General features: G+C 38.4%; 1 protein-coding gene across 2 annotated transcripts in view; it reads left to right on the top strand.

Moving 5' to 3' along the window:
• LOC126849569 (protein Shroom-like) overlaps positions 1 to 25087 on the top strand; it is a 151192-nt gene that overhangs the window by 26486 nt on the left and 99619 nt on the right. The window contains exon 1 of one of the 2 annotated variants that reach the window (XM_050591518.1): positions 12602 to 13082. The exons of the other annotated variant lie outside the window; for it this stretch is intronic. The gene's annotated coding sequence lies outside the window, so the exon portion shown is untranslated. Of the gene's footprint in view, positions 1 to 12601; positions 13083 to 25087 lie in introns of those variants that run through there. 2 annotated transcript variants of the gene reach the window in all.

Raw genomic sequence — 25087 nt, 5'->3', positions numbered from 1 at the left:
GCAGAGGTCGTAAGATCGAAAGGAATGGAAGAAGAAGAAGGAAGAGGAGAAGAAGAAGCGGGAGAGAGGGAGAGGGAAGGAGAGGAAGAAAATGAGGAAGATGGCCCGAGGCTCAACCGACTCTCTGGTCAGAGCCGTATCGGCGGGATTAATGGCAGTGACATCCCGCTCGTGGCCAGATGAGATTCTCCATCTCACCCGCAAGCGAGAGCGAGAGAAACGCGACGCGAGCGAGCGACAAAAATAAAAATTAAAAAAAAAGAAAACAGAAAAGGAGAAAGGAGGCATGTGGCAAGAAGGGGTTGGGGGAGGCAAGAAAGTTTCAAAAAAAGAAGTCAACGATGAAGTGAAGGAGGCGGAGGGCGGTCGTTGTGGAGTCGAGTGCGTTGACCTTAGGATTCGACGTGCGTCCTTGAGGATACCAAGATGGCGGGTTTATGCAACCGGTCACAATGGTATCTGCAGGCTGCCGCGCTCCTCGCGTTCTATTTGATGCACGACGATTCGACGCGCTTGCATTCTCGGAGAGATTCTCTTTCTCTCGCAAACGCGTGCGCTCGCGAGCGCTCATGTACCATATATCCAATGTACACCGTACACACAGATGTGACGCGTGCAACAGTGGTCGACCTGTAGAAGCTTCGTACGTGGGTCGCACGTACGACCATCACGGACACGAGCCGTTAAAGCCAGTCAGTCCAGTTTCCATCCTTGCAGCTTGCACGGACGGACGAGTCGGGAATATGCGACGATTCGAAAGGAAATCAAATCCGAAGAAAGGCCAACGAACGGCCTGGACACACCCGGGCATATAACACTGATGTGCTATATGTATACATACATATAAAATGGAAAAAAACATACCCGTGGCTTTTGCGATAATTCCATGAACGTTCGCGCGAATGACGCATCCTCACAGTCTTCCGCGTGGCACGTATGGCTTTGGTTTGTCACTCGTCACGCCGCATAAACTGCTTTCTTACACTATCTCGATTCCATACTTGGTGCGACCGTGATGAACGAATGTCTTTCCTCGTAGTCCAGAAAAGTTGTAGCGCATGCTGATATGCTTTATATGGCATAGCTGTACGAAATAAATCATTTGTTCTTCCATTTTCTCTAAATCAAAAAATATAAGTGCAAAATCCATTTGATGCTACAAATAACATAATATAGTATAACAAATGCCATGTAATTTATTCAAAAGAACGTTCTTGTCTTTCTCCGAAAATTCATTAGCTAAATTTTGCATAATTACTTTTATAATTTTACAAGCAGAGGAGTTGTGTCCTTTGTTCCTTTGTGAATATGAATGTGATAAAAAAATGTATGTACGCGATACTGGCAGCCGGAGTGTAAGAGGCCAGCACCTTTATATCAATGCTCATATATATGAGTGACACATTTACGTGAGCAGTAATACATGTGCATGAACACACATTCGTGTCGCTAGTCCGCACATCCAAGCTTCTCATACGTTTGTCTGCATATGTAAATGCATACACGAGGCAAGCAGGGATCCTTGATCCTACAGGAATGCTAGCGGCTGCCCACGTTGTCTCAAGTACCTTTCCTCGTCTCTTTCCTTCGTTTTTCTCATATTGTCTTTACTTTTTTCTTTGTTTTCATATGACATCTAATCCCGGTAGGACTAAACATAAAATGCAAGGCACTATCAAACGACAGCACATCTTCGTCATTTTGAAGCGTCATTTTCGTATTGTCTTCTCCTACGTCTCTTAAAAATAAATGCGGCATATTATTGAAATTGCGGCATATTATTGAATTACAAAAAATACTTGCTTTCTTGCATTGTAAAGTTGACGTAATAGATAATAATGTAGGAATTAAAGATTCAGAAATTAATACACGTAGACATTATAAATATACATATACATCTATTAAAGCATGGATTAATTTCTTTATGTGAGTTAATTCTTAATATATATATATATATATATATATATATATATATATATATATATTCTTGCGCAATAATACTTAAATAAAAAATAAAAAATAATTTTGTACAAGAGAATTTAAATTAAATAGTTGCACTCAAACATTTTACGATCACATTATAAGTCAATTATGGAATAAAAATGCACTTTCCGTTATCGAACGAAAAGAAACTCAATGACGGGATGCTATGCGCTGCATTTCTTTTTTTATTCCTGACGAATTACATACATGCCATTGTTAATTTCCCTCGTTTTAACGTCCGACGAACGAAAGATACATTCGGGTTTCACCTCACTATGTTACTGCCATCATATGCGGCTCTAACATGTGATCGAATGAGTCCCCTATAAATAAACTTTTCATACATGAGCGGGGAGAGCGGTCAGCGCAGAATAAAGCACGGGGAGATGAAATCATACCCTGCGCGCCGCAGGATCCACTGTGCATCCGCACCGACGGTGTCCGGTAGCTCGCAGCAGTTTAATCGATGTTCTGCGAGAAACTTTTCCTCCCAGCAGCGCCTGCGTGAGCGCAGTTAAACCAACGCAGTAGAAAGACGCGCGTACATAAGAGAAAAGATCATCTCCGATCGTCAAGGTCGACCGCATGCGGCTCGGGGCCTCCTCGCGAAGAAGCGTCGATCCGGTCGCGGTGAATTCGTTCGACTGTTTTCATCGTCTGGCAGCTGTTATCCAACCCCGTTTCTCCATTCGCTGCTCCGCGTCCCGGAGCGCGAACGCTTATATTTATCGATTTAAACCAAGTCTCGATGTGATGGAGCAAACGATGGAGAACGATGTGGACGAAATCGCCGACGAGGTAACCGACCGCGATAACTTATGAACACAATAATAAATAAGGAATTCGATAACACGCAGTTTTTTTTATTTAGAACGACAAAGAAAGGTTACATGCGAATGCTGACGTGAGCGACGATCATGAGAATTTAACACAGAAGAGTAAAGAATTTCAAGAAGAAGATAAGGAGGAAGCGGAAGCGGAAAAGGAAGAGGAGAAGAATGATATATACAAAGTGGATGAATCTTTTCGGGATGAGGAATTGGGGGAACATGATTATGAGGAGGAAAGGCACGGAGAACAGAGTCTTGAGGGCGAGGAAAAGAGCGGAGAACAGAGTCTCGAGGGCGAGGAAAGACACGGAGAACAAAGTCTCGAGGGCGAGGAAATGGACGGAGAACAGAATCTCGAGGGCGAGGAAAGGTATGGAGAACAGAGTCTCGAGGATGAGGAATGGCACGGAGAACAGAGTCGCGAGGACGAGGAAAGGTACGGAGAACAGAGTCTCGAGGACGAGGAAAGGTACGGAGAACAGAGTCTCGAGGACGAGGAAATGGAAGAGAAAAGGGATATATCATCTGCGACAATCTCTACCACGACAGAAAAGCCCGAAGAGGAAGTGGGAGAAGTGATAGAGCCTGATCACGTGCTCGCTGAGATACCAGTCGAGGTTCGCATAAACTTGTCATTCTGCGTCATTCTACCCGTGGAATTACAGTACCTCACGACCTTCGTAATATTCTAAAGACTTGAGCCTCCCTTTTCATTATGCTTTTCCGCCCGAAAGTATTTCCGCATTGTACACAATTTGTGTTACGTTGTTATTGTGATCGATTGAAATGGTAATAATAAAATGCTTCCCCCAAGCATTCCAAGTCTTTTCATAAAAATAATGACGATAGTATATATAATGCGTATATTAAAATGAATATAATAAATTTCAACGTTCATACTGAAATTTAATATGATTGCCAGTGCAGATGACCAATCGCGAGACAATGATTAGAAAATTGAAAGAGTTTCTAGTCGAGAACATAGAATTACGAAGAAAAAATAAGCTTCTTGAGATGTGGATTACCAAGCATATGAGAAAAGTTAAGTACTTTGATAATTTCAACATCTTCATATCTCCTAACTAGACAGATAAAGATGGTAAATTATATATATATATATTTTACTTTTTTTCTTTTCTGATCTCACATTGGAATTAAGATAATATAATACGTATACTCTATAGAAATATTTACTGCTTTTAATAAAAAAAGCTCTTGCCACAATGCCTTTATACAGACGCAAGAGAAAGTGATACCCATGGAAGAGGCAAAGGAACCCGAGCAAATGGAGCAGAATTATATACAAATGTTGTATAAATATAAATTTCACCTCGATGACGTAAACGAGAAAAAAGTGCAAACAATGGCCGATATTCAAAGTCACGAGGACAAAGCGCGAAAGGTGCGCGAAGAGAACGCACGAGTATTCGACAAACTTCTGGATCGCGAGAGAGAAGTGGCGACGGGTCTCATTTACGCAAAGACCGGACGAAAGATCACGGAGAAGGCTGTCAACGAGATAATCCGTCGGCAGGTGTAACTTAATGACCGTGAATCATCACTTGTCTATTACAGCAATTATGCGGCATACCAATTAAAGTAGCCGTGCGTGTATGTGAGTTGCGACACTCACGTGAGGATTTCTTCATTGCCAGATGTCACGACGCGAGATTCTCGCCCGCAATCGTTACGAATACATCGTCCTGCAGAATCATTTCGATGATATAAAGACGCAGCTGCGAAAGCTGGAAACTCTTGGAAAAGGAATGACCACTCTAGATTATGAAACTTTATACATTGCTCATGTGAATTGTAAGGATAAATTGGATGAACGCGACAGAGAACTAGAAAAATTACGCTACAAGTATATGCAACGTGTAACATTTTGCCTTTCTATATAAATTAATATATCTTCAATATTTTCATTACTTTATATTAAAATTTGACTCTTCTAAAAAAATTATATATACGTTCGTTGAACTCTCTTTTAGTCATTTCAACACTATTGATAAAAATCGCATTTGGCGCTTTGATTTTTGCACTGGCAATATTTTATAGATTGTATTACTGATTCAGATAGAGTTATCTGGAGAGATATCTAATGTCGCAGCTTTAGTATGAAAGATCTTTGACTTAAGGCAACGAATGAATTATCATCGATATATCTTTCTAATCATCTATTGGAATGAGGGTTTTATTAATAGAGCCTTGTTGGCAAATCGAAATTAGGATCGCCGAAGTAGTTAACGGAGTCGCTCACTACAAGGAAAAGGAGACATGCCTCGTGGAGGACATGGAGTTTGAAGAACGCGAATTGGACGAGTATAGCAAACAGACAACCAGAGTTCGAAAGGATGTCAATAAGCTCCATTTAATTCTGAAAGATTTACGACAAGCTCATGACGAGAAGAGGATCGAAGGCGGGATGCTGCTGGCTCCGTAAGATCTGTTAGTTTCGTGCGTAGCGATTTCGGTCAATATCATTCACGGTTCATTGACCCAGGCCGGTGCTGTGTGAGATGGAGAGGATGATAAAGTTGCTGGACGCCTTAAGAAATGACATTGAGATAATCAAGCGCGAGATTCAACAGAACGGCCCTGCGAACGAGGAGAAGAAGAACAACAAGGTATTAGAAATATCGATGATGACACAAGCCGATGAGGCAAACCGGGTCGTTCCTAATAAATGATAGAAATTCTGTAATGTCTCTTTCACACGAGGATTTATTTATTGGCTATATGGCTTTCGCAAAAATACATATACCGCCTGCGGACATGACGCAAATAAGTGTTATGTTTCTTCTTTTTTTTTTTATCTTTGATATTCGTCCCTTCGTACTTGTTGTGAAACAAGATTTATAACCAGCCAAGAACGGCGCAGCTGGTCCAATAATTAGCGAATCTCGTGGATTAATCGCCTAATGATTGATTTCGCGCGCGGGCATTATATGAGAAATAAACCACACTTGTGTAAATCACAAACACGCCCACGTACAGCGTATCGAGGCACTTGGCATTGCACGTGAGTGCGATAAGTCGTTCGCATTATCGCCTTCTGTGTGACAGCTTAATATCACACTAACAAATATAGTCGGTGATGGTACACGACTCGACCAAACAATCGCGACTTTCCTACCTCGTTGCGTGCAAATTACTGTTCACACCGTATCACAATTATGTTATCGCGATTTAAGACGAACTCGTTATTCCGTAATCGTGATTTCGTATTATTCATGAAGTCCCTTATAATTAATATAATTATATATATATATATGCTACGGCATATTCAGCGGTACATTAATTGAAAGGATAAGTTTGCTCGCTCAGAAATCAAGGGCCGACAACGGAATATAATTAAAGAAAAAGTTTCCTGCATGCAACTCACGCGTGTAACGCTATCAAACTCTCAGTTGAATGATTTATATTTGAAGACGCGACGCATTCGCACGATCGAGCCTTTCGAAATCAAATTAATTCGTCCAATCGTGTCAATCCGCCTACGGATGTTTTTATACCGATTCGTTGATCATACAATCAATGCGTGGACGATTTATTCGTATATCGTAGACATACACGTTTTCTCGTCGCACACACAGAAACAAGCATGTTTATTAAAAATGTATTAATTATGGATTCGTGCAAAAAAAAAATAAATCTGCATACAGGTTTTCACCGGGCCTGTCTCGCATCACACGTGTGACGTCAGTTCGCTCTTAACTCGATTACTGCATTAGAGCGAACACATGCGTGTAAAGTCCGGCGTACTCTTAACTGTCCATGCATATGGAATGAATTCAAGCAAGGCGGAATAAATTGAGTACGCGTGAAAACATTAATTCTTTCGACAAACGTTTTGCTCTTTTTTTTTATTCCATTGCTAATTATATGCAAAATTTTCGTTTGCGTCTCTGTGGTTTCTTCACTGTTTTGAACATTAGAAAGAAGAAAATATTTTTATAACATAAATCAATGCTAATTAAATTTGCTAAAATAGTATAATTTTTATTGCTATATTTATTCTGATTAAAATACATTATGTTTATTTTATAATTATTTCTTTGCAACTGCAAACATATTTTTAAAAATTGTTGGAAACATGATAAAAAAAACTTAGCATTTTCATGGATACAATACTTTTTAGTAAGATTTTTTATGTCAGTTTTAAAACTTTAACGGTGTAAAGAAAAAAGTCCGTTTAACTTATGTCGTGCTTCCATTTTAACATGTAAATACCTCGCAATACCCTACGTAGCTATCTTCTTATTTGTTATACACTATCTCATTTTTTGTTCCAGGCGCATAAATATCGTTCTAGGATTTAATAATTTGCATAGTCTGATCTTCGTTTATATACCTGCGAAAATGAATAGCGATACTGGATTTATCATAAATTTGATTATTAACAGAAGTTTTGGACTCAAACGACTTTCCTATATTTCACATTTTTTTTTTTGTGTTCTTGATCATTTTTTGTTACGGACTATTTTTTCTTCAAATTTTATAGTAAATTGCGTTTTTAAAATGCGCAAAGCACGTGATATGGATGCGAAGCTCTTAATTTTAACAAACGACTAACGACTTCTATTATATCATTGAATAAAATCTAAATAGACTGTGAGTCTTTTAGATATCTTTCTTTTTAAATGTATGTCGGCAGCGAGTTATGTCTTGCTTTTTACAGATTTAATTATGTCCAGCGATTCTTAATGATTATTACATTCTATTCATTTCCTTCAAATTCCCTTGACATCTCGCACTGTAGTTTTGAATCACCAAGGCAAGTCTCTAACCGCATAAACGATCGAGGTTTCGTAATTCTTATTACAGGCGCGGATGAGTTAGTGGAATAGCGTTAGATTAGCAAACGCGTTTCATTGTCAGCATGTGGGTAGTCCCATTCATTCATCCACCCACCACGGCACGGCGTAATTTCAAAGATTCTAAAGGTTATTCTTACATATATATATTCCCGCATGCGGGCGTGCGCGATCGCAGGATCACGAGTAACCGTCGAAAAAAGGATATTCATTAATTTCACGTAGGCGTAGAATTGACTTCGACGATGAGATAAAATCGAGCGAGGGTGTATCTCCCGTCATGCCATTCGCGTCGGAAGGGCGAGGCAACGATGCAGGCGAGGCTGCTTCGCATGATTTGGGGCCAATTAGGGCCGGCGTTGAAGCCATTAATCCCTTTTGGTAATTTGTCTGTACCCGGAATTGATTTAAGGCCGACGCGTGGATCGAAGGAAAGACGGATAATTCCGTGTAGACCACGAGAAGAGGTGACGTGTCAATTAAGCTACCCTACAATTCACCGGAAAATTATGTACGGAGGCCGCGATACGTGGCACGATAAATCACGGCCAGTTTCTCAAATGCTTTTTGATTTGATGATTATTATTCATGCGTGTTCGATAACGTATCGTGGTGTCGTGGTGTTTCTGCAATACTGCAATACGCAATCGCCCGATGGTCATTTAGTCACGTTGTTTAGACTCATTGTCAATCGTTTTCTATTAATTGCTCGACAAATCATGCAGGCTGTTCCCGCGACTTTCAACGTTGAATTTGTATATTCATGCTACTGCAATATTACTTCGAAATTAAGAGGATGACGAAGTTTTTTTCGGAAATTTTCATTGTTCGAAGATCTGCGACATTTTTTCATGGCATTGTATTCTGTACCATTATTGAAAAGTCCCACCGCTAGGTAGAAAATTTATATTGCGAGATTCTACGGGTTTCTACCTGCATCTTCTGAAAACTTTGTCCTTTACCTCCATCTTATTCTTTTCTTTTTTTTCTTTTTCTCTTTGCTTTTCTCCTTGCTTTTGTAATTTTCTATTTTTATATAAAGTGAATATTTTTTTCTACTTTTCGTTAATTGTTAAGTCTTTTTGCAGCTTCAAAAGATCTGTCTTTGAGAATCAAATGTTTTGTTACTCTTCTATTGTTATTATTACTTTATATTTCCGCATCATTGTTTACGTTCCGCAAAATTTTAGAATTTTTCTACAAAGCAGATTCGCAATATTAGACATACGAAATATTATGAACATTTTCTTTCAGTTTTAACTTGCATTTTCTTTTCGCAAGGTTGTAAAGTAGTCTCGTTTTTGTTTTCTTCTTTGTTTCTCTTTTTTTCTATTTTATTTGCTTTATCAACGTGTTAAAGTTCAATATCTTTTGTAACAAACAAATGTATATCACGTAAATTGAATAGCTGGTCTAAAGCAAAAGTATGCAAAACAAAGAGAAATCTCCCAGCATAACTTTCCGGGAGATCGGGTGCATTTGCATTTGTTTTGCATACATTCTGTTGTATGACCTAACTAAAGTATGAACTTTCATCTGTTTAACATAAAAAGTTATAGCTATCCCGCGGCTGATTTCGCCCTTTTTCGATTGTTCCCAAAGTCGACCGATCTCACGGCTCTTTATCCGCTTCGAATTGGATCAAGTCAATGAATTTTTCCGCTTTAATGCCGATTTCGCAGTGATTCATCGCGTTCTACAATTCGAGACTTGCTAGTAAATGACTAATGTTATACTTAGTGATCGGCGTGACGTCTTCAATTCAAACTGTGCACGATTGCAAACGAAGAAAAATGCAAAACTGCAGAGAACGATTGTAAATTTCTTAATCAATTTAATGTGTTTGCTGAACTATGTATTATGGGAACTATTGTATAACAAATTGTAATAAATTGTAATGCGTAGCGTCACGTTTTGCGGACCGTGGTGTCACGTGTTAGATTCACTTTATAAAATCGATAAAGGTCGACAGATCGTCTTGGCTAGTTGATGCGAAGCGCTCTCGGTCCGCCTTTTCTATTGCACACGAATTTTGCGAAAGGTCGAGCGTAATTACGCGAACGCGGAACCCTTCTGTAAAAGGGAAAACGCAGGAATCATGTTCACTCTCAAGGTCGACCGGTATCCTACCGGCCCCTGCCACAGCCTGCATAACGCGTTTCTATTACGCGGTCAATTGCAGCGATTGTTGCGTGTCTCTCGCAATCAGTGGCTCTCGGTCTACACGTGCTCTGTATCTGCTCGCATTTCTTCTCCCTTTCCTCTTCTATCTTGTCTGTACTTTTGAGGGAGTCATGCACTTGTTTTCGATGGCGTTAAAACATGATCGGATAAAACAAATTGATAAAATATCCATCGGGAATTTTAATCACGACAAATTTGTAATAATATCCGATTTTTTCGAACTCGCTTGCGAAAAACTATCAGCATTATTTTAATTACAAGATGAAATGATTTTGAGCGAAACTAATTTCTTGAAAAATTCCGTTGAAACCGCTCACGAAGAAGGTCGGATGATCTGCCCTTCCTTAAACCAGTTACGCGACACAACGGTTTCTTTCGGGGTTGATTGCGCGCACGAAAATGGCGTAATCATCGTGATTAACGAGGAAATCATGTCGCCGTTCTCGTCGTTTTCTTTCGTCGTCTTGAGCCTCTAATTGGAACACGTCGGCGTTCGAGATACTGCGGTCACCGCAGTATTGAAACGTATGGTGTAACATTTGGGTCGATGCACGAAGCCGCCGATAGCTAGCGTGAATACGTGCGTGCGTGCACATAAAAAATATAGAATAGATAGAACGTCACGTTATATGATTCGCGCGAGACACTGACGTAAGAATGGACTATTAAGTGGGCCCCATTTTACGGCCAGACAATGATGTTTTAATGACGCATCTTTGATCAAACATGTTCCTCAATTACGTGTTCCAAGTCGCGTGCTATCAAACATTCGGGAATGTTTTAATTGTACCGATAATTGAATCGACCTTTCCTCTCTCCGGATCAACAGCATCGAAGGACTCGACGTCCTTGGCCATAACCGGCAGATGGTTGGCAAGACGTTGGTCGGCGCAATCCGGCTCACGGTGCACACCAATGCTGGTATGTGCATTCGTGCCTGAACGATCTAACTTACGAGGCAACATCTCGTTTCTTTCGAACTGGCCGCGAACAAGAGCAAGAAGATGCCGGGCGCCTTGAGTGCCTCGGACAACCGAGAATTTCCTCGGGGATATTGTCGCGACTTCTCGCGCCGGAATATCCATACCGGACGCCGCGCCTGCTTGTTACTTTCTTCTTTGTCCCTTTTTTTTTTGACATTTTTATTTTCAATGTTACATCCACCCGGAAAGGTCGAGGAGCGCGTTAACCGATACTTTATGCGCCTCGCGAGAATTATTCCCGATGCACGATTGTAAATAATGCCATTGTATGCGATCACGCTCTCGTAGACGATTGCGCAAGCGAGAAGCGTGTATGTGGACACTTATCCTGTGCACGGCGACACAATTTCAGCGTTACGCATAAATGTGAAATTATGTAAGTACTGGTGAGCGTGTAATAAGTTTAAACCAATACGGTATTTTAGTAGGACTTTACGAGGCGCGATACCTGCGTGGGTGTCCGCGGAGTACGAACTCGGAATAATTTTTGTGGAGAGGAATACACGCGCGTGTCCGGCTGGTAGGTAAGCATTCATAAATTTCTGCCAAAACGATAATCTGTTATCGTTAGCGTAATGTTATAACTTCTCCACGCGGATAGCATGTCGATAAATTTGAAATATTTAAGAAATCTTCTGTACAGCTTGTGCAATTAAGTAAAAGTTTTACGTGTGATTAGGAAAATGTAATAAAGATGAGATTCCCTCATAGACATTCATATATGTATGCGTGTGTGATTACTAAATTATTCTTTAGAAAATATTCAAAAAAGCTCAAAATTATATGAATCAAATGAATTTTTATACATTGTTGTTGAAACAGTTATCTATATATGTTTATTCTAAAAAATACATTTATTATTATCAGCAATTTTTTTTTTTTTTTTTTGAGAAAGAGAGAGAATGATGTTATTTGACCTTACTTGCAAAATATTTTAAATTTTTATTTTGCATGTAATATTAAAAAAAAGCAACAGAATATATTTTGGAATATAATCGGAATGTATTCAATAATTTAACTATAAATTATTCATTATATTCGCTTTATCTTTTTTATAGATTTCGTGATTGATATTAATTTATAATTCCATGAAAAAATAACTTAAAGATTAATCATTTTATTTTTACACGGCAAGCTATACGTTCATACGTTTTTTAGAACTCGTATGTATGTGAGAGCATAAACATTTTCTCGTTTTAGCCACATTTATAACATGTAATTTCATATCATAACATTAATGTATACAAACCACTTCATGTTTGATCATCATTCTTAATGTCATTGTCAGGAAATTCTCCTTAATTAAATTTTGACATGTGGGCCTGATACATCGCGTATCCATTCGCTAATTAAATTTCTAGTCAGTGATTTGTAGACGGAAGGTCCTTGAAATTGATGCTGGAGTAAGCTTTGACTCGAATCGGCGCGAATTTAGCACGTCGCGTATCGCAAAGTACGAGCAGGATAACGCGGTGGAGGAGCCTGCGTCCCAAGGACCGAACGCCAACGGTGAGGAGAGGGATAATAGACATACATAGATTGTAGCAGTGGCGGAGAGGCCTCTACGGCACGGAGGAATGAAGAACGAGTAGTGCGCGGTCGTTTGCCTTGGATTGCCTTCGGACCGGCGGAGCACCGAGCGTCCGATCCCGATTCTGATCCCGGCTGGTTTCCGCCGCGCGCATTCCATCCAGTCAAATCGGCCGCACTCGGCTTCGCTCGCAGATCTTCGATCACTGCCGCTCTCAGTAGCCTTGCTGGGACCGGCAGTCGGCTAACTTCGGCAACAGTCGTGCATCAGCGCTCGCACGGAGCAGACTGCGGGCTCAGGCTTTTATTTCAAATCCGTTCATAGAAAATGACTCCGGTATCCCCCTGCTCGTTACGAGACGTTGAAAACTTTATACGTAAGACTGATGGAGTGTCTCGATCGATGGTGTTACGTTGATATCGTGGTGAACCTATTTTGGAATTTAACTGCGTGGAAAAAGTACCAGAGAGGGAAAACCACGCTCTCATCCGCACGTGCTTTCAAAGAGAGCGTTTTCTTTCTGGAAAGATCGCTTCGTCGTGTTTTAACGTGGTGTTAATATACAGTGGATGTGCTGATTTCATCGTTTCTACCGCGCTTCAGTTATCCTCATCGTTTTCCTCAGGGAAACTCTGCGATCGAGTCGAAGAGCATCAAGCCCCTTTACCTACGTCAGTAGCGGCATAGCAACGACGATCGAGCGGAGCTGCAGCCGTCTTTGCGCATCAACAGGTGGAGACTTGCGAAACTATAGGTATACATCAGCTTCTATGTTTCTTCGTTTCACCTTCGCCGACACCTGCGCTTCGCGCCAGGTGGCAGGGTAAAGACACGACTGTCTCGTAAAGGTTTCCTAGGCGATACTTTGACGAAACTCGTTGTTTGTAAGCGCTTTCGCACCTGCTCATTAATACAGACGCTTCTCCTTTTTTTTTTTTTTCTCGAAAGTGCGACACGCTGATACCACGTGCTGACAGAGACAGTTCGTTACATACATTATAAATACGCGCGGTTTGGTCTCGTCTGTTTCAAGTTTCATTCTTTAACTCATTAAGTTGACTCTCTAATTTTGCGTGGAAAAATTTCGTGATTCTATATTTAACAAGAAACTCTTTGACTATATTGACCGTTTGAATCATAGCTACAGTAAACATATTTAAACTCAGTGTAAACGAATCCAGAGTTGTTTGCGCATAAACTATCGCAACTATATTCGCACGCCCATCCGAGTGAGTTAAATACCGTACTTAAAATTCGGTGCGCTTGACATTCTGAAATAGCTGGAAACTTCCTGCCATAACGGATTCGGTCTTCGTAACCCTCTTCTTTTCGCGAGAAGGAAACGGCAGTGTGAATTTTAACGAACCGTTTTTTTTTTTTTTTACCTCAACAAATTTCAGACAACGATTTTTTAGAGTTTCTTTCTGCGACGCGCGCATCCCCTTTCTTTTTTTAAAATTTGCAGAGTTTCAAAAATCACCGAGATAACGATGTTCAAAATTGAATGGTAAGGCAACGCTTTATGAGACACACGTTATGTTTTATATATGCGATGCATTGGATGCGGTCCGCCATTACCGGCGAACCTCGACATTCTTAAGGAAATCTTTCTCGTACGGTCGATCGGTACATTGAACCGATTTTCCGGTTGGATCCATTGTTTGGTTTGTGAGACCTTAGCTTAACTTTCTTTTGGGAAGAGACGCACGAACACACCGGGAAGATAATCGGCTCGCTACTCATGTCAGTACTGAACAGGTTGTTGACCTGCAAGTCTCGAGTCGCGTTGATCTTTTTAATAATTCACGCTTGATGTGTTGTTTGAGGCGCGCGAGGTATGGCACGGTGATGACCTTGACATCAGGTCGATACCAAGGCTGGTGCCTTGACCTTTTCAGCACGCCGCGCATCCATAGGTTGCTTCTTCGTCGTGGCGAACGAGCGCGATGTTGGCGCGCACTCACGTGAATCGGAGCGAGATAGGATTTATTAAAATCAATGAATAATAGAAGTGTACACTGTAACAGGATTAATTTGCGAATGTTAATATTTAACGTGAACGTGTGAATATAATTGTATGCGGATAAATAATTATCTTATAAATGTGTACGATCGGATAAGAGAAAGAGATATCAACCATTATATGTTAATTTTCAAATTAAAATGGGTATTTAATATGTACGTGTGGGTTTTTTAAACTAAAATTTAGATTGTGGTAGTTGCGTTCTTTAGATTTTTTCATCATTTCCTTTGAGAGACTCGGAGAAAGATAAAATATAATATAATATTTTTAAATATGAGATAAAGAGAAATGGAATAGAATTGCAAATATTATTACAGATGCCAAATATGAAAATACAAGTCTTGCAAATTTTAATAAATATGCGATCAACAGAAGTGAGTATTGTGTGAGATTAATTGTTTTGTATTATTAATTATAAAACCATATTAAAATTTTATAATTTTATCGTTTATATTTACTCGCTCGTGCTTTCGAATTAGAGCGAAAGAACATTAAATTAATCTTTCAGTCAGCAAATTGATAACGGTATCAGATTAGAAATGTTAAACGTGGCAGTAACATGTGAATGTAATTGCACGACTCACTTGATGAACATATAACCAATATATAAGAGAAAAAGATATATATTGACTAAATTATATTGATTAAATATTATTAAATTTAAACCGAGTGAGAAAGAATTTAAAATTGTAAAATTTGTTTACGCGTCTAATAAAAAATAAAAAATTTTGTTTTAGAAAAAAAGAGTGATGAATTGATAATAAATTCTCTTTTAAGTGCTCGTTGTGCGATGTATACGACCATACATAATTTGAATATATAAACTATCTGAAAAAACTGATTTATGCATACAAAGATGAAAGTGCCACTTTCTATATATTAGCGAATTATTCGTGTTCACGCAATCGCTAATGATTAGAAAAGTAATTGCGCAATCTTTAATGAAAGTGTTTGTATGTGTCGGTGTTCTAGTGCCGGAAATGTTAAACGCTATAGTTTGATCGGCTTCGACAAATGTATTTGTCCATGCAACGCGTAAAAAATTGTTACGAGAGACCGGTACTGGGAAACAACAAAAGTTTGCTCTATGAACGTGTTCGTTTTCTTTAGACATTTGTATGCATGTGGAGGTTTCTTTTCATGAATGAAACATAACTACCTTCGAGAATTTTGCTTGTATAAAGAGTGTTGACCAGTCGATTCAGACAGCTACCTGTAATAATTACGACTGGGCAACAACTACTACGGCAACATACCAACGATGTCCAAAGAGATCGTCAAAAAAGTGACGCTTAAAATACCGCTATTAAACTGTTTGACTTGTAACAAGGCTATAGTGAAAGTTGCCGCATATAAGCTTTTGTATTCTGACAATAAATTACTTATTATTTTTTTTATTTATTTATAAAGAAAATAAAATAAAACGGATAAGTCTAACTGTACTTATAAAAGCCTATTACAGAATTTATGTCATATTTTGAAACAAAAGAGAACCAAAGGTTTACGATAATCATCTTCTTTTATATCTTATATCTTATACCTGGGGTAGGTTTGTTTCAAAAGAAATATGTTTTCCTTGCAGAAAAAATTCTTGCGAACCGTCACTTTCAATGGGATTTATGATATCCTTGTTTTTCTTTCTCGGATTTCGGATATCTATTTTTACGAAACTTTTAAACGTACCATTTGTAGTCGGCGGCTCTTATAGCTATATAATTCCAAGTATTTAAAGATTTTAAAGATTTTGCCGTAGTGTGTAAAGGAAGGGAAAGGAAGGAGACACATGAAATAGGTGAAACTATTGCCTTGAAAGTATGCGCAACACATATTGCTCAAGAATTTGATGGTAGATCTCGAATTATGTGAACTTGTTGTACTCACTCGCGTCTGTAGCGAATGTAGACTTCTAGTTCTTCAAGTTGCATCTCTTCTCTTCGATTATTATTAGCCAGAAGATCTAGTTGTACTGGTTCCAATTCTATCGCAAAAGTCAGTAGTTGCTTTCCAGGTCATCTACGTAGAATTACGTGATCTATCTATCCCGATGATTATACATAAACTGTCTCAAGTCATTATTCTAGTAAATGACTATCGGTTATTTCGAATAGATCAATTTATATTTATACTAATGATTTGATACACATGATATTCATTCGGTTTAACAATGAAAAAATATGTATTTAAATTATTTTGTATTTTTAGTTTAAAAAGTTATTTTGATTTAATATTTTATATTATTTCAGATGATAAGAACAAAAAAAAACTGTACATGTGTTATTAACATCATTTGTCGGCGTTATGCATTCGGAAACGGCGAATCGATTGCGATGGCTGTCTAGGCCGTTTATCTTAGCATATTTTGAATATTTTTCCCATCGCTTCTTTATCCGGCCATCCTACTGTATCATGCGTACAATATGTCGATAGACATTGCAACAGGATGTCCTTCATTTGAAAAAAAAAAAGAAAAAGATAGGAAGGAAGAATAATAGATAGAGAAGCAGTAAAAAGGGAACGAGAGCCATCAGAGAGTAATCCATTTCGCATTAATATTCCTGTTGGCAGGCAATAGCTATTGAAATTGCGAACTTCCAGAGCGGGTATAATCGACGATTGGCCCGTAATCTTGGGAATCAACGTGGAGGGGAGAGTAAAATGGAGAACGAACATGAAATTCAAGGAGTGGGAGCTCGATAGAAGGGCGATAGAAGAGCATATTGCCGCGGGATATCGGCCGCGTGCCTCTAAACACTGTAAATCGTGAAAAGCGGACGCATGTAAATCCCCGGAGAAACGTGCAACGCGCGGTACCTCGCGGCGATAATAAGCGATCGGGGTAAATGTTAGAGAGGCGTTATTACCGGATCGCAATTGCTATTTCAGGAGTAAGGCTATTCTTCGCGGTATGATGATCAGACAGGCTGGGATCCACGATGTATTTATTACTCATGCGCGGAAGTATGTCTTCCAAGGTTTTCTTCCTTTTTCATACGTTATATGAAGCGAGGGATATGAACGGAATACGATATAAGCCATACGATATATACCATACATAATTCCAAAGCACGCATCCTCCTAGCTTTAGATAGATAAATAATGCGCCAAATAATACCCATTCGATTATTTCCGGTTATCTGATATCTCACTAATCTGATCATTTATTGTTTTGGAACGCGATCTCTACCATCCCGATTTATATTTTAGCAAACAAGCGCGACGAGGATGAGAGAGAGTTGCGTGGAAACGACTTTCGTTCGCAGGACCTCGTTCGTATAATTTTCTGTAAAACATAACTGGGAACGAGCATTTTTCACTGCCTGACATTGATGTTAACATTTCCTCGGGATAATCTCAGTATTTCTACAGCTTTCTTCTTATTATAGAATTTTTTTCGGATTTTTTACTCTTGTGTAAAATTTGCTAGTAATTATTCAGAGAAGAATACTAGAATAATATTCTTGAGATCTATGAAATTTTTACATGAAATATAAACATTGCATAAAAAATAGAAAGTTAGAGAGAAACAAACAGAATAAGTTTATTATATTACAAAATATAAATTACTCCGGAGTTACAATTTTTTATTTTGTTTGTATTAATGTCGAAATGGACGCATAATATATGAACAGGACTATATTTGTCGCGTGAGAGTGTATGTGTATTATAGTCGATAGTCTGAAGCACGATCAGTTTCATACGACTTGCACACGCGCTAATAATAAGCACTGCTCAATCTGGTCTCGAGATTTTATGAAGTCGAACGTGTGGCTTTTTGCACCGCAAACGGCGGTACGTGCCATGACACTCAAGTCATTTGTGACAATGAGCTATTCTGCAAATGTCGATGACACACCACGAAGAGCAGAGCGGTCATTACGGCCGGTACACTCGCGAACCGTGAATGATCGCTGGAAAATTATTGTTCCGGGCGCGAGCGGCCGCGCTCTTGTCGTGCAGCGTTTCCGATTGCAACATAAGTTCCACTTTTCAAACAAACATTTCGTTCCTACGGCAAATAAAGACATTTGATATACTTCCTATATTTAAGGTAGACGGAAAAATGATTAACACATAGGTAAAGAAATACTATAAAAATATTTTTAATATATTCTTATTTTTAATGTATATCTTTCTTTAAATTTATTTTAAACATCTAAGAAAATATTTTTTTATTTTTAAAGAAATAGGTATTATAAAAATATATGATTTATATTAAAAACTATTTGCTCCTGAAATTCCAGTTCCAAAGAATGTTTAATAAAAAATCGATAAAAAAATAGTGCGATTAATCACAAACACATTTAAATTGTAATTTTATATTTAGTAAAAGAACATAGAACATTGGAATATCTCTAATGTTTCAGTTGACATTTTAAATATTATTCATAAATTTAAAATTTTTTTTATTTCTCATAAATTTCGCAGATAGATAGTCGAACGTTAAAAATTACAGTCAATTTTTATTATTATATGATTTATACTATAATAGTACGACTTTACAATACAGATACTAAATTCTTTATAACCAGCGCATTATTTCTGTGCATTGTGTGTGAACAGAGCTTATCCATTTTATTAATATCATTTTCATATGAGAACATAATGATAATGTTTGACAGCGTTTTTTCCTGCATAGAGTCCGGTTCCTTTCTTTTGTTTTTCATCCAGCAAACCGATCCGCGTCATTACAGAAAATCGATGTATGTCGACTGCGACAATCTAAAAAAACCAATAATCTTTGATCAAAATAAGGTCATGTATTACCGGTTATAGAATATTGCCGATTATTATGTTCGCCGATCTACATTATGTTTCTTTTGTCAATGTGGTTGATCGAAATAAATTTGCGTAAACAGCACGTGAGCTTGACGCTATCTCGAAATGTGTTCAACGAGAAAATTCAACAATTCCGTGTATTGCTTGCGATCTGCATGCTCGTTTATTTGCGATTCTCTTATCGCGATAGAAACTCGAGCGCGCGACATTGCGATAACCTTCAATCTTTCCACGATTATTTAATTTTTTGTAGCTTTCTGCAAAAAAAAATCCGATTAGCAATGAATCCATTAAAGAATGCCTGTGAACGTAAAATCTTTTATTAATCAATCTCATTTTATTATTCATTATATAATAAAGTACTATACTTTCAAGATAGTAGAATCATACAGTTCAATTAGGTCGAACCAAGTACAATTTGAGTAAAAAAAACTCACTCTCGAAACCTGCTGATTGAGAATCCGTAATCGGGACATTTTCAACGAGAATAATAAAGCAATGCTCATGAAGCCGATAGCGTTTCCGTATTCTTTGAATTCTTCCTCAGGCTTTCTTGAAACTACCTCTCGCTTCCTTAGATTATCCGGCGTTTACTCCTTTTTGCCTTCTTTCTCTCTCATTACAAGGTCCCGATCATTTGATCACTGTTCGATGATGCGTGGAGACTGCTACACCAATTCCTGTATATCCGAAGCAAGTATCGTCCTATGATTACCCTAATTAGTAATTGACGGAGCAATCGGCTCGCGGGTGCGCTCAACCATGCTGTTGTTAGACTCTTCAAGAGTCAACTTTCGTTGAAGCCTCGAAGGTACGCTATAAAGCGAACAACTGTTTTCGCTTCAATTCGTTCGGACATGCTACGACTAATTCATTCCGCATTTCGCTTCGATCGTTAACGATGTTGCCGTTATTCTTTCATTTTTGTGTAATAAATGTTAATTATAAAGATTGAGAAGAATCTTAATTAATTCGTAGATCGCTGAGATTATTTACAAATTTATGATTGTTAACTTAATATCATAAGAGAGATATTTTTTTATACTATTCGTGTTTATCAATTTTATCAGTATGAATGACAGCACCAATAAAGTGGCAGAATCGACACGTGCAACAGCAAAATTTCCTAATTATTTTCTGAAAAATTGCACAAAGCTGCGCTGATTCGTTACAGACGATTTCTTAAAAGTCAAATTAAATGTCAAAGCTTGATATATTAGTATAACAGACTGGGAAAATTGCTTGAAGAACGACGTGTTATTATTCAATGGCTTTATTACGCCACCGGGTCTCATTACGCCACAATGTACCATAAAGCCATTAAATTGCGTCGTTATAATGCGTTCACCACAATAATTCATTAAAATTCGTTATATAAACGGATCCACTTTTCGGGGTTTATTTACGTTGGATCTCGTGGCATTGTACTTTTAATGAAAGAAAGCACTTGAAGGGTCGCCTATCGTATTCACGCACGCCAGCCAGAAGTGACGAAATACCTATGAGAAATATTTCTACGCGTCGTGTTTCAGCCTAAAACGCCCGCATGAAGCAGGTATTCGACAATTGTTGATTTAGGTTCGAGAACAGCGTAAATAAAATACCGGGATCAAGGAACGAAAAGCGACTTGGACCATGCGTGCCCATCGTTCCGCAATTTCGATTTCAATTTCAAACATGGCCGGTTCTGTTATCGCAAGAATGTATGGCTTGTGCGTTCTCGCATAATGCGATTTACGATTACGATAATTCGCGACGTTTATGACGTTCGAAAATCGCTACGGCTCGCATTAATTTCCTTCGCGTTTTGAGCACTATGCATGCGTAACATCGTAAAAAGATGAATGTACAACCGGTTGAAATCGAACGTCGCTCATAAAGGAGGAACGACTTTGTGTCGCACGGATCGGCACTGTAAAATCAAGCAGTTTATACAAATGCACAAAGTTTTGTCTCCTCTCGCTTTAGTCATTATTACACACGAGTGTCTTTAACATTGTGTTACATCTACAGAATGAATGAGAAAACTTAAACTTCAAATAAAGTTGAAGCGTAAAATCTCTATTTTTTTCTAAGTCGTTTTATGAAAATTTATAATGACACTCATGATGAAAGTACAAAGAGCATACAACTTTCATCTTAATGAGCTCGCTAATAACCCGCGCTTACTAAAAATACAAACGCATCAGCACTCTGTTAATGCCACGTGTCCGCAGCATATTATTCCGCTAATATCAGCAGTGTACAACGGTACTTATCTCTCTTTTTCGTAGGATAATGTACGAGGTAGCGCATCCGTCAAGCATGCTCGTCCTTACCTGACATAACCGGGTCGAGGCGTCTCGTAAAAACCGCTTTAAGCATAAAGACGCCGAGCGCTTCCACATATAATCGAGAGCTGATTTCACGGTGTTTGCACCTAACACGATTCGGTCTCGCGTTCCTACTCGCGCTCTCATTTTTTTCGTATCTGAATACGAAACTATGATACGCGGGCTGCTCGGTCAAGTTATGCGACTATATGCCTCTCTTCTGCCGATATCCAACATGAAACACTTTATCCGACTTTGCGCCATTCGCGCTTTCGCACAAGTTGGCTAAAGATATAACTGCATTCCATTGAATACATTCCGGCGACGTGAAAGAAGCGGACGGACGGATGCATGGTTTTATTTTACGCCGTCGTAAACGGGAAAATCGTATCGTTGAGATTACGACAGGCAAAGACGATTTGAGATCGTCTCCAGCTATACGACACTTCATTTTTTCATATCGCACTTGTGCATTTTGCATTCTCCGGCATCAACTTTTTGCATACTAATGCTCATTGATAACCGGTATTTCTCTGGCATGATGGAAGACTTCTTCGATCTCGATTTCTAAAGAAACAGAAGCGGTTTCACGGCTTTTATTTAATTTTGCGGAAAATATGGGATTTAAAACGATTCGATGCAGAAATTTCAAAGAGCGTACGTATATCCAGTGAAATAAATCAGAAAAATTATAATATGCTTAAAAATTTCGCGTTTATATTAATTATACTTTAATAAATTTTTAATATTTACTTTCAATTTAAAAAAAAAATAAACTATTGAAAGTTTTAAAAATATAGAAATAATGTTAAAAATATATATAATTTTTTAAAATGTTATATAAAATTGGAACACAGAACATTTACCAAATAAAAAACATAGAATTCAAGGATTGGTTTTAAATTATATAGGAAATCGCTTGTGTTATGAGTTTTAATTATATCTCGCACAAACTTGTTTTAATGCTTTGTGTTATCGTGACAGTGCAATGTACTGGCTTGTTCAACTGCGCTGTAATTTAATTAGCATCCCTTAGCGGCTTTGTCATTGTTCGTTAAACAAGTATGAATCATTCCAATGTATATCAGCAAGCGTGTTTCTGCACTTTTATGCAAAGATATTACTTTATTCGAATCAATGTTGTGAATCATCGTCTCTGAATATTTTGTTAAAAAAGCTAAAATATAATTTTATTCTGAATCATTAACTATATTATGTAACAATATTTTATTATATTTTTATTTTTGAATGTGTTTATTATATAATATCTATATATTTTATTAACTTTTGGATGTAAACTGTATATAATATAATTTATTAATAGATCTTCTGCTTTTTGCGATAGTAATATAAAAGGCTTGATTCATCATTGGTCTAACATTACGTATTTTCGCAAGATCATTAATTTCTTTTGTAATTTTCGCCGTCTTTGTAAAGTTTCTAACTGTGCATGCCGTAATTGCTGTAATATGATCGTAAGTAGATAACTAATCATCGAGACTGTCTTGAAAGGATACGGTTTGATCGGTGAGCTACAAAATCGAGCCGACATATCGTTAGCGCTCTCAAAACCATTTAGCACTGTCATAGTTCCAGGCACACAATTCGCATACGTTATATCCTTGCCTCCGCGACGCTCGTAAACTTTCTCCCGGTACGTATGACTTACCCTCGACTGCACCACCACCACCACCACCACCACCACCATCATATGTACGCACTCGGTGTATCGATATTGACATTTGGAATGCTAACGCCGATTAGCAGAATCGATGGTATCGCATTTGAATAGAGGTATTTGTGTATACCTTGATTGGAGGCGTACCTCAATATAAAAAGAGAAAAAAGAAAAATCGTGGAAAGGGTTCTCCGCGTAGTCTCGTTCTCCACGTTGTTATTTGCAAATAATGCTGCCTTGAACCACGTCGTTGCATTGCTGCGATTCTGGGCATTATTGCGCGCAACGACGTGGGGGTTTATTCTGCTCATTACAAGGTCCTCTCAAGCGTACACCATGAGGAAAATATGGCCATAGAACTGCGAATTACAGGGTATTTGTGTACTAAAGATTGTTCGTGTTTTCGAGCGTGTACGGCGCGGTTCGTTGGGTTTGCTTTCAACCCCAGTATAATAAATTCGCACGAGAGGCGTGATTGGTGTTCCGTGTAAATCCGTTTATTTAATAAGTCGAAAGAGAAAGGGGACGAGTAACGAGATGCCAATGTGAATCATATCGTAATTGACATTTTGAAACAGGTTGAAAATGTGACTTATGTACAGGACGAGCTATATGCGCATGCGATAAAGATCTCGTGAAAAGATATTAGTATTGTACACGCATTACGTATTCTAATAATTTCTACGTCAGCTACTTTCAGGTGTCACAGCAATTTAGAGTCGTGACGGTTAACGAGCTTCGAAATTAATAAATTTGTAACCGGAAGACACAGGCAACTCGGTCGATACCTTCACCCGCGGGCATAGAATGTCAGTAATATTATGCAAAATATAATTTCAAGTCCATTCTCTCATTATTTCGCTCGTTTAACATTACGTATTTTTTATATGAATTATAAAGGATTTTTGAAGTATATAATATAATAGAAGGATGGATAATTTTATTAGAAACTACAACGGAAGTGAAAGTAAGACACAATGTGCGTTTCATATTTTACGAAGATGGCAGTCGCTCTAATGTGCAACGCTAATTGCAAATCCATAATAATATGCTTCTCGACGGTTTGACATTTTCTCCTGCCTTTCTATGCGTTAACGTTTTCTCCATCATCGACTTCGGTTTCGTAACGTTATCGATTTTGGAAGACGTTCGCACAACATGCTCTTCTGTACTTCATCGGCAGATGTCAATTTGAATATTTTTATACATGGAATATGTTGAAATGCACGCGGTATGCGTAAAGAAAGAGGAGAGGTAAACATCCGCCGACGAAGATATCGTAAAGTCGAGAGAACACAGCTGGCCGCAGACAGTTATTACGGATCATTCGGTTCCGAATGAATCCGAAGAAGATTCGTTTTCTTGCACAAGAAGAAGGGCTAACAAACCCCGTATCTCCGGATACGATTTTTGCAGCTAATTTCGCTTTTTTTCGACGGGGATATCGGGATTGGATGGCTTCCAACCTTGAGCTCGGAAACGGAAAACTCCTTTTGTACCGCGATCGCAGCGGTTGATTGGCCGACCCACCAACCGACTTGGTGACCATGACGATCCGAGGAAACGCTATAATAATATACCTAACCGGTAGGCTCCCTCTTGATTTTCTCACTTCGGTCTTGATGGCTCTCGTCGAGCCGACTCGCCTTACCTGCTCCTTGGTGGGCTTTCAAAGAACCCGTTAATGGCAACACACTACGAAATACAACAACAACAGCGATAATAATGTTGATGTACGTTTATCGTGCCCAACCCAAGCATAATTTAGCTCATCATAAATGGCATGCATGCGCATTTTGTATTGTGCGTAAAGGTATCTTGAATCAACTGTCTTTTACCAACAAGGTTTTGTTTCCCCTTGAGATTAACATGAAAATTATAGTTATTTTGAAATAACTTATACTTGTCACGCGATTGATAGAGATAACAGCAGCATGTTTAAAAATTTTATCACGTTTCAAGAAATAGAA

This window comes from Cataglyphis hispanica, chromosome 5 (genome assembly GCF_021464435.1).
Source record: "Cataglyphis hispanica isolate Lineage 1 chromosome 5, ULB_Chis1_1.0, whole genome shotgun sequence".
Lineage (NCBI taxonomy): Eukaryota > Metazoa > Arthropoda > Insecta > Hymenoptera > Formicidae > Cataglyphis > Cataglyphis hispanica.
Note: the sequence above shows the minus strand (reverse complement) of the source record. Positions and strands in the feature narration are given on the sequence as shown.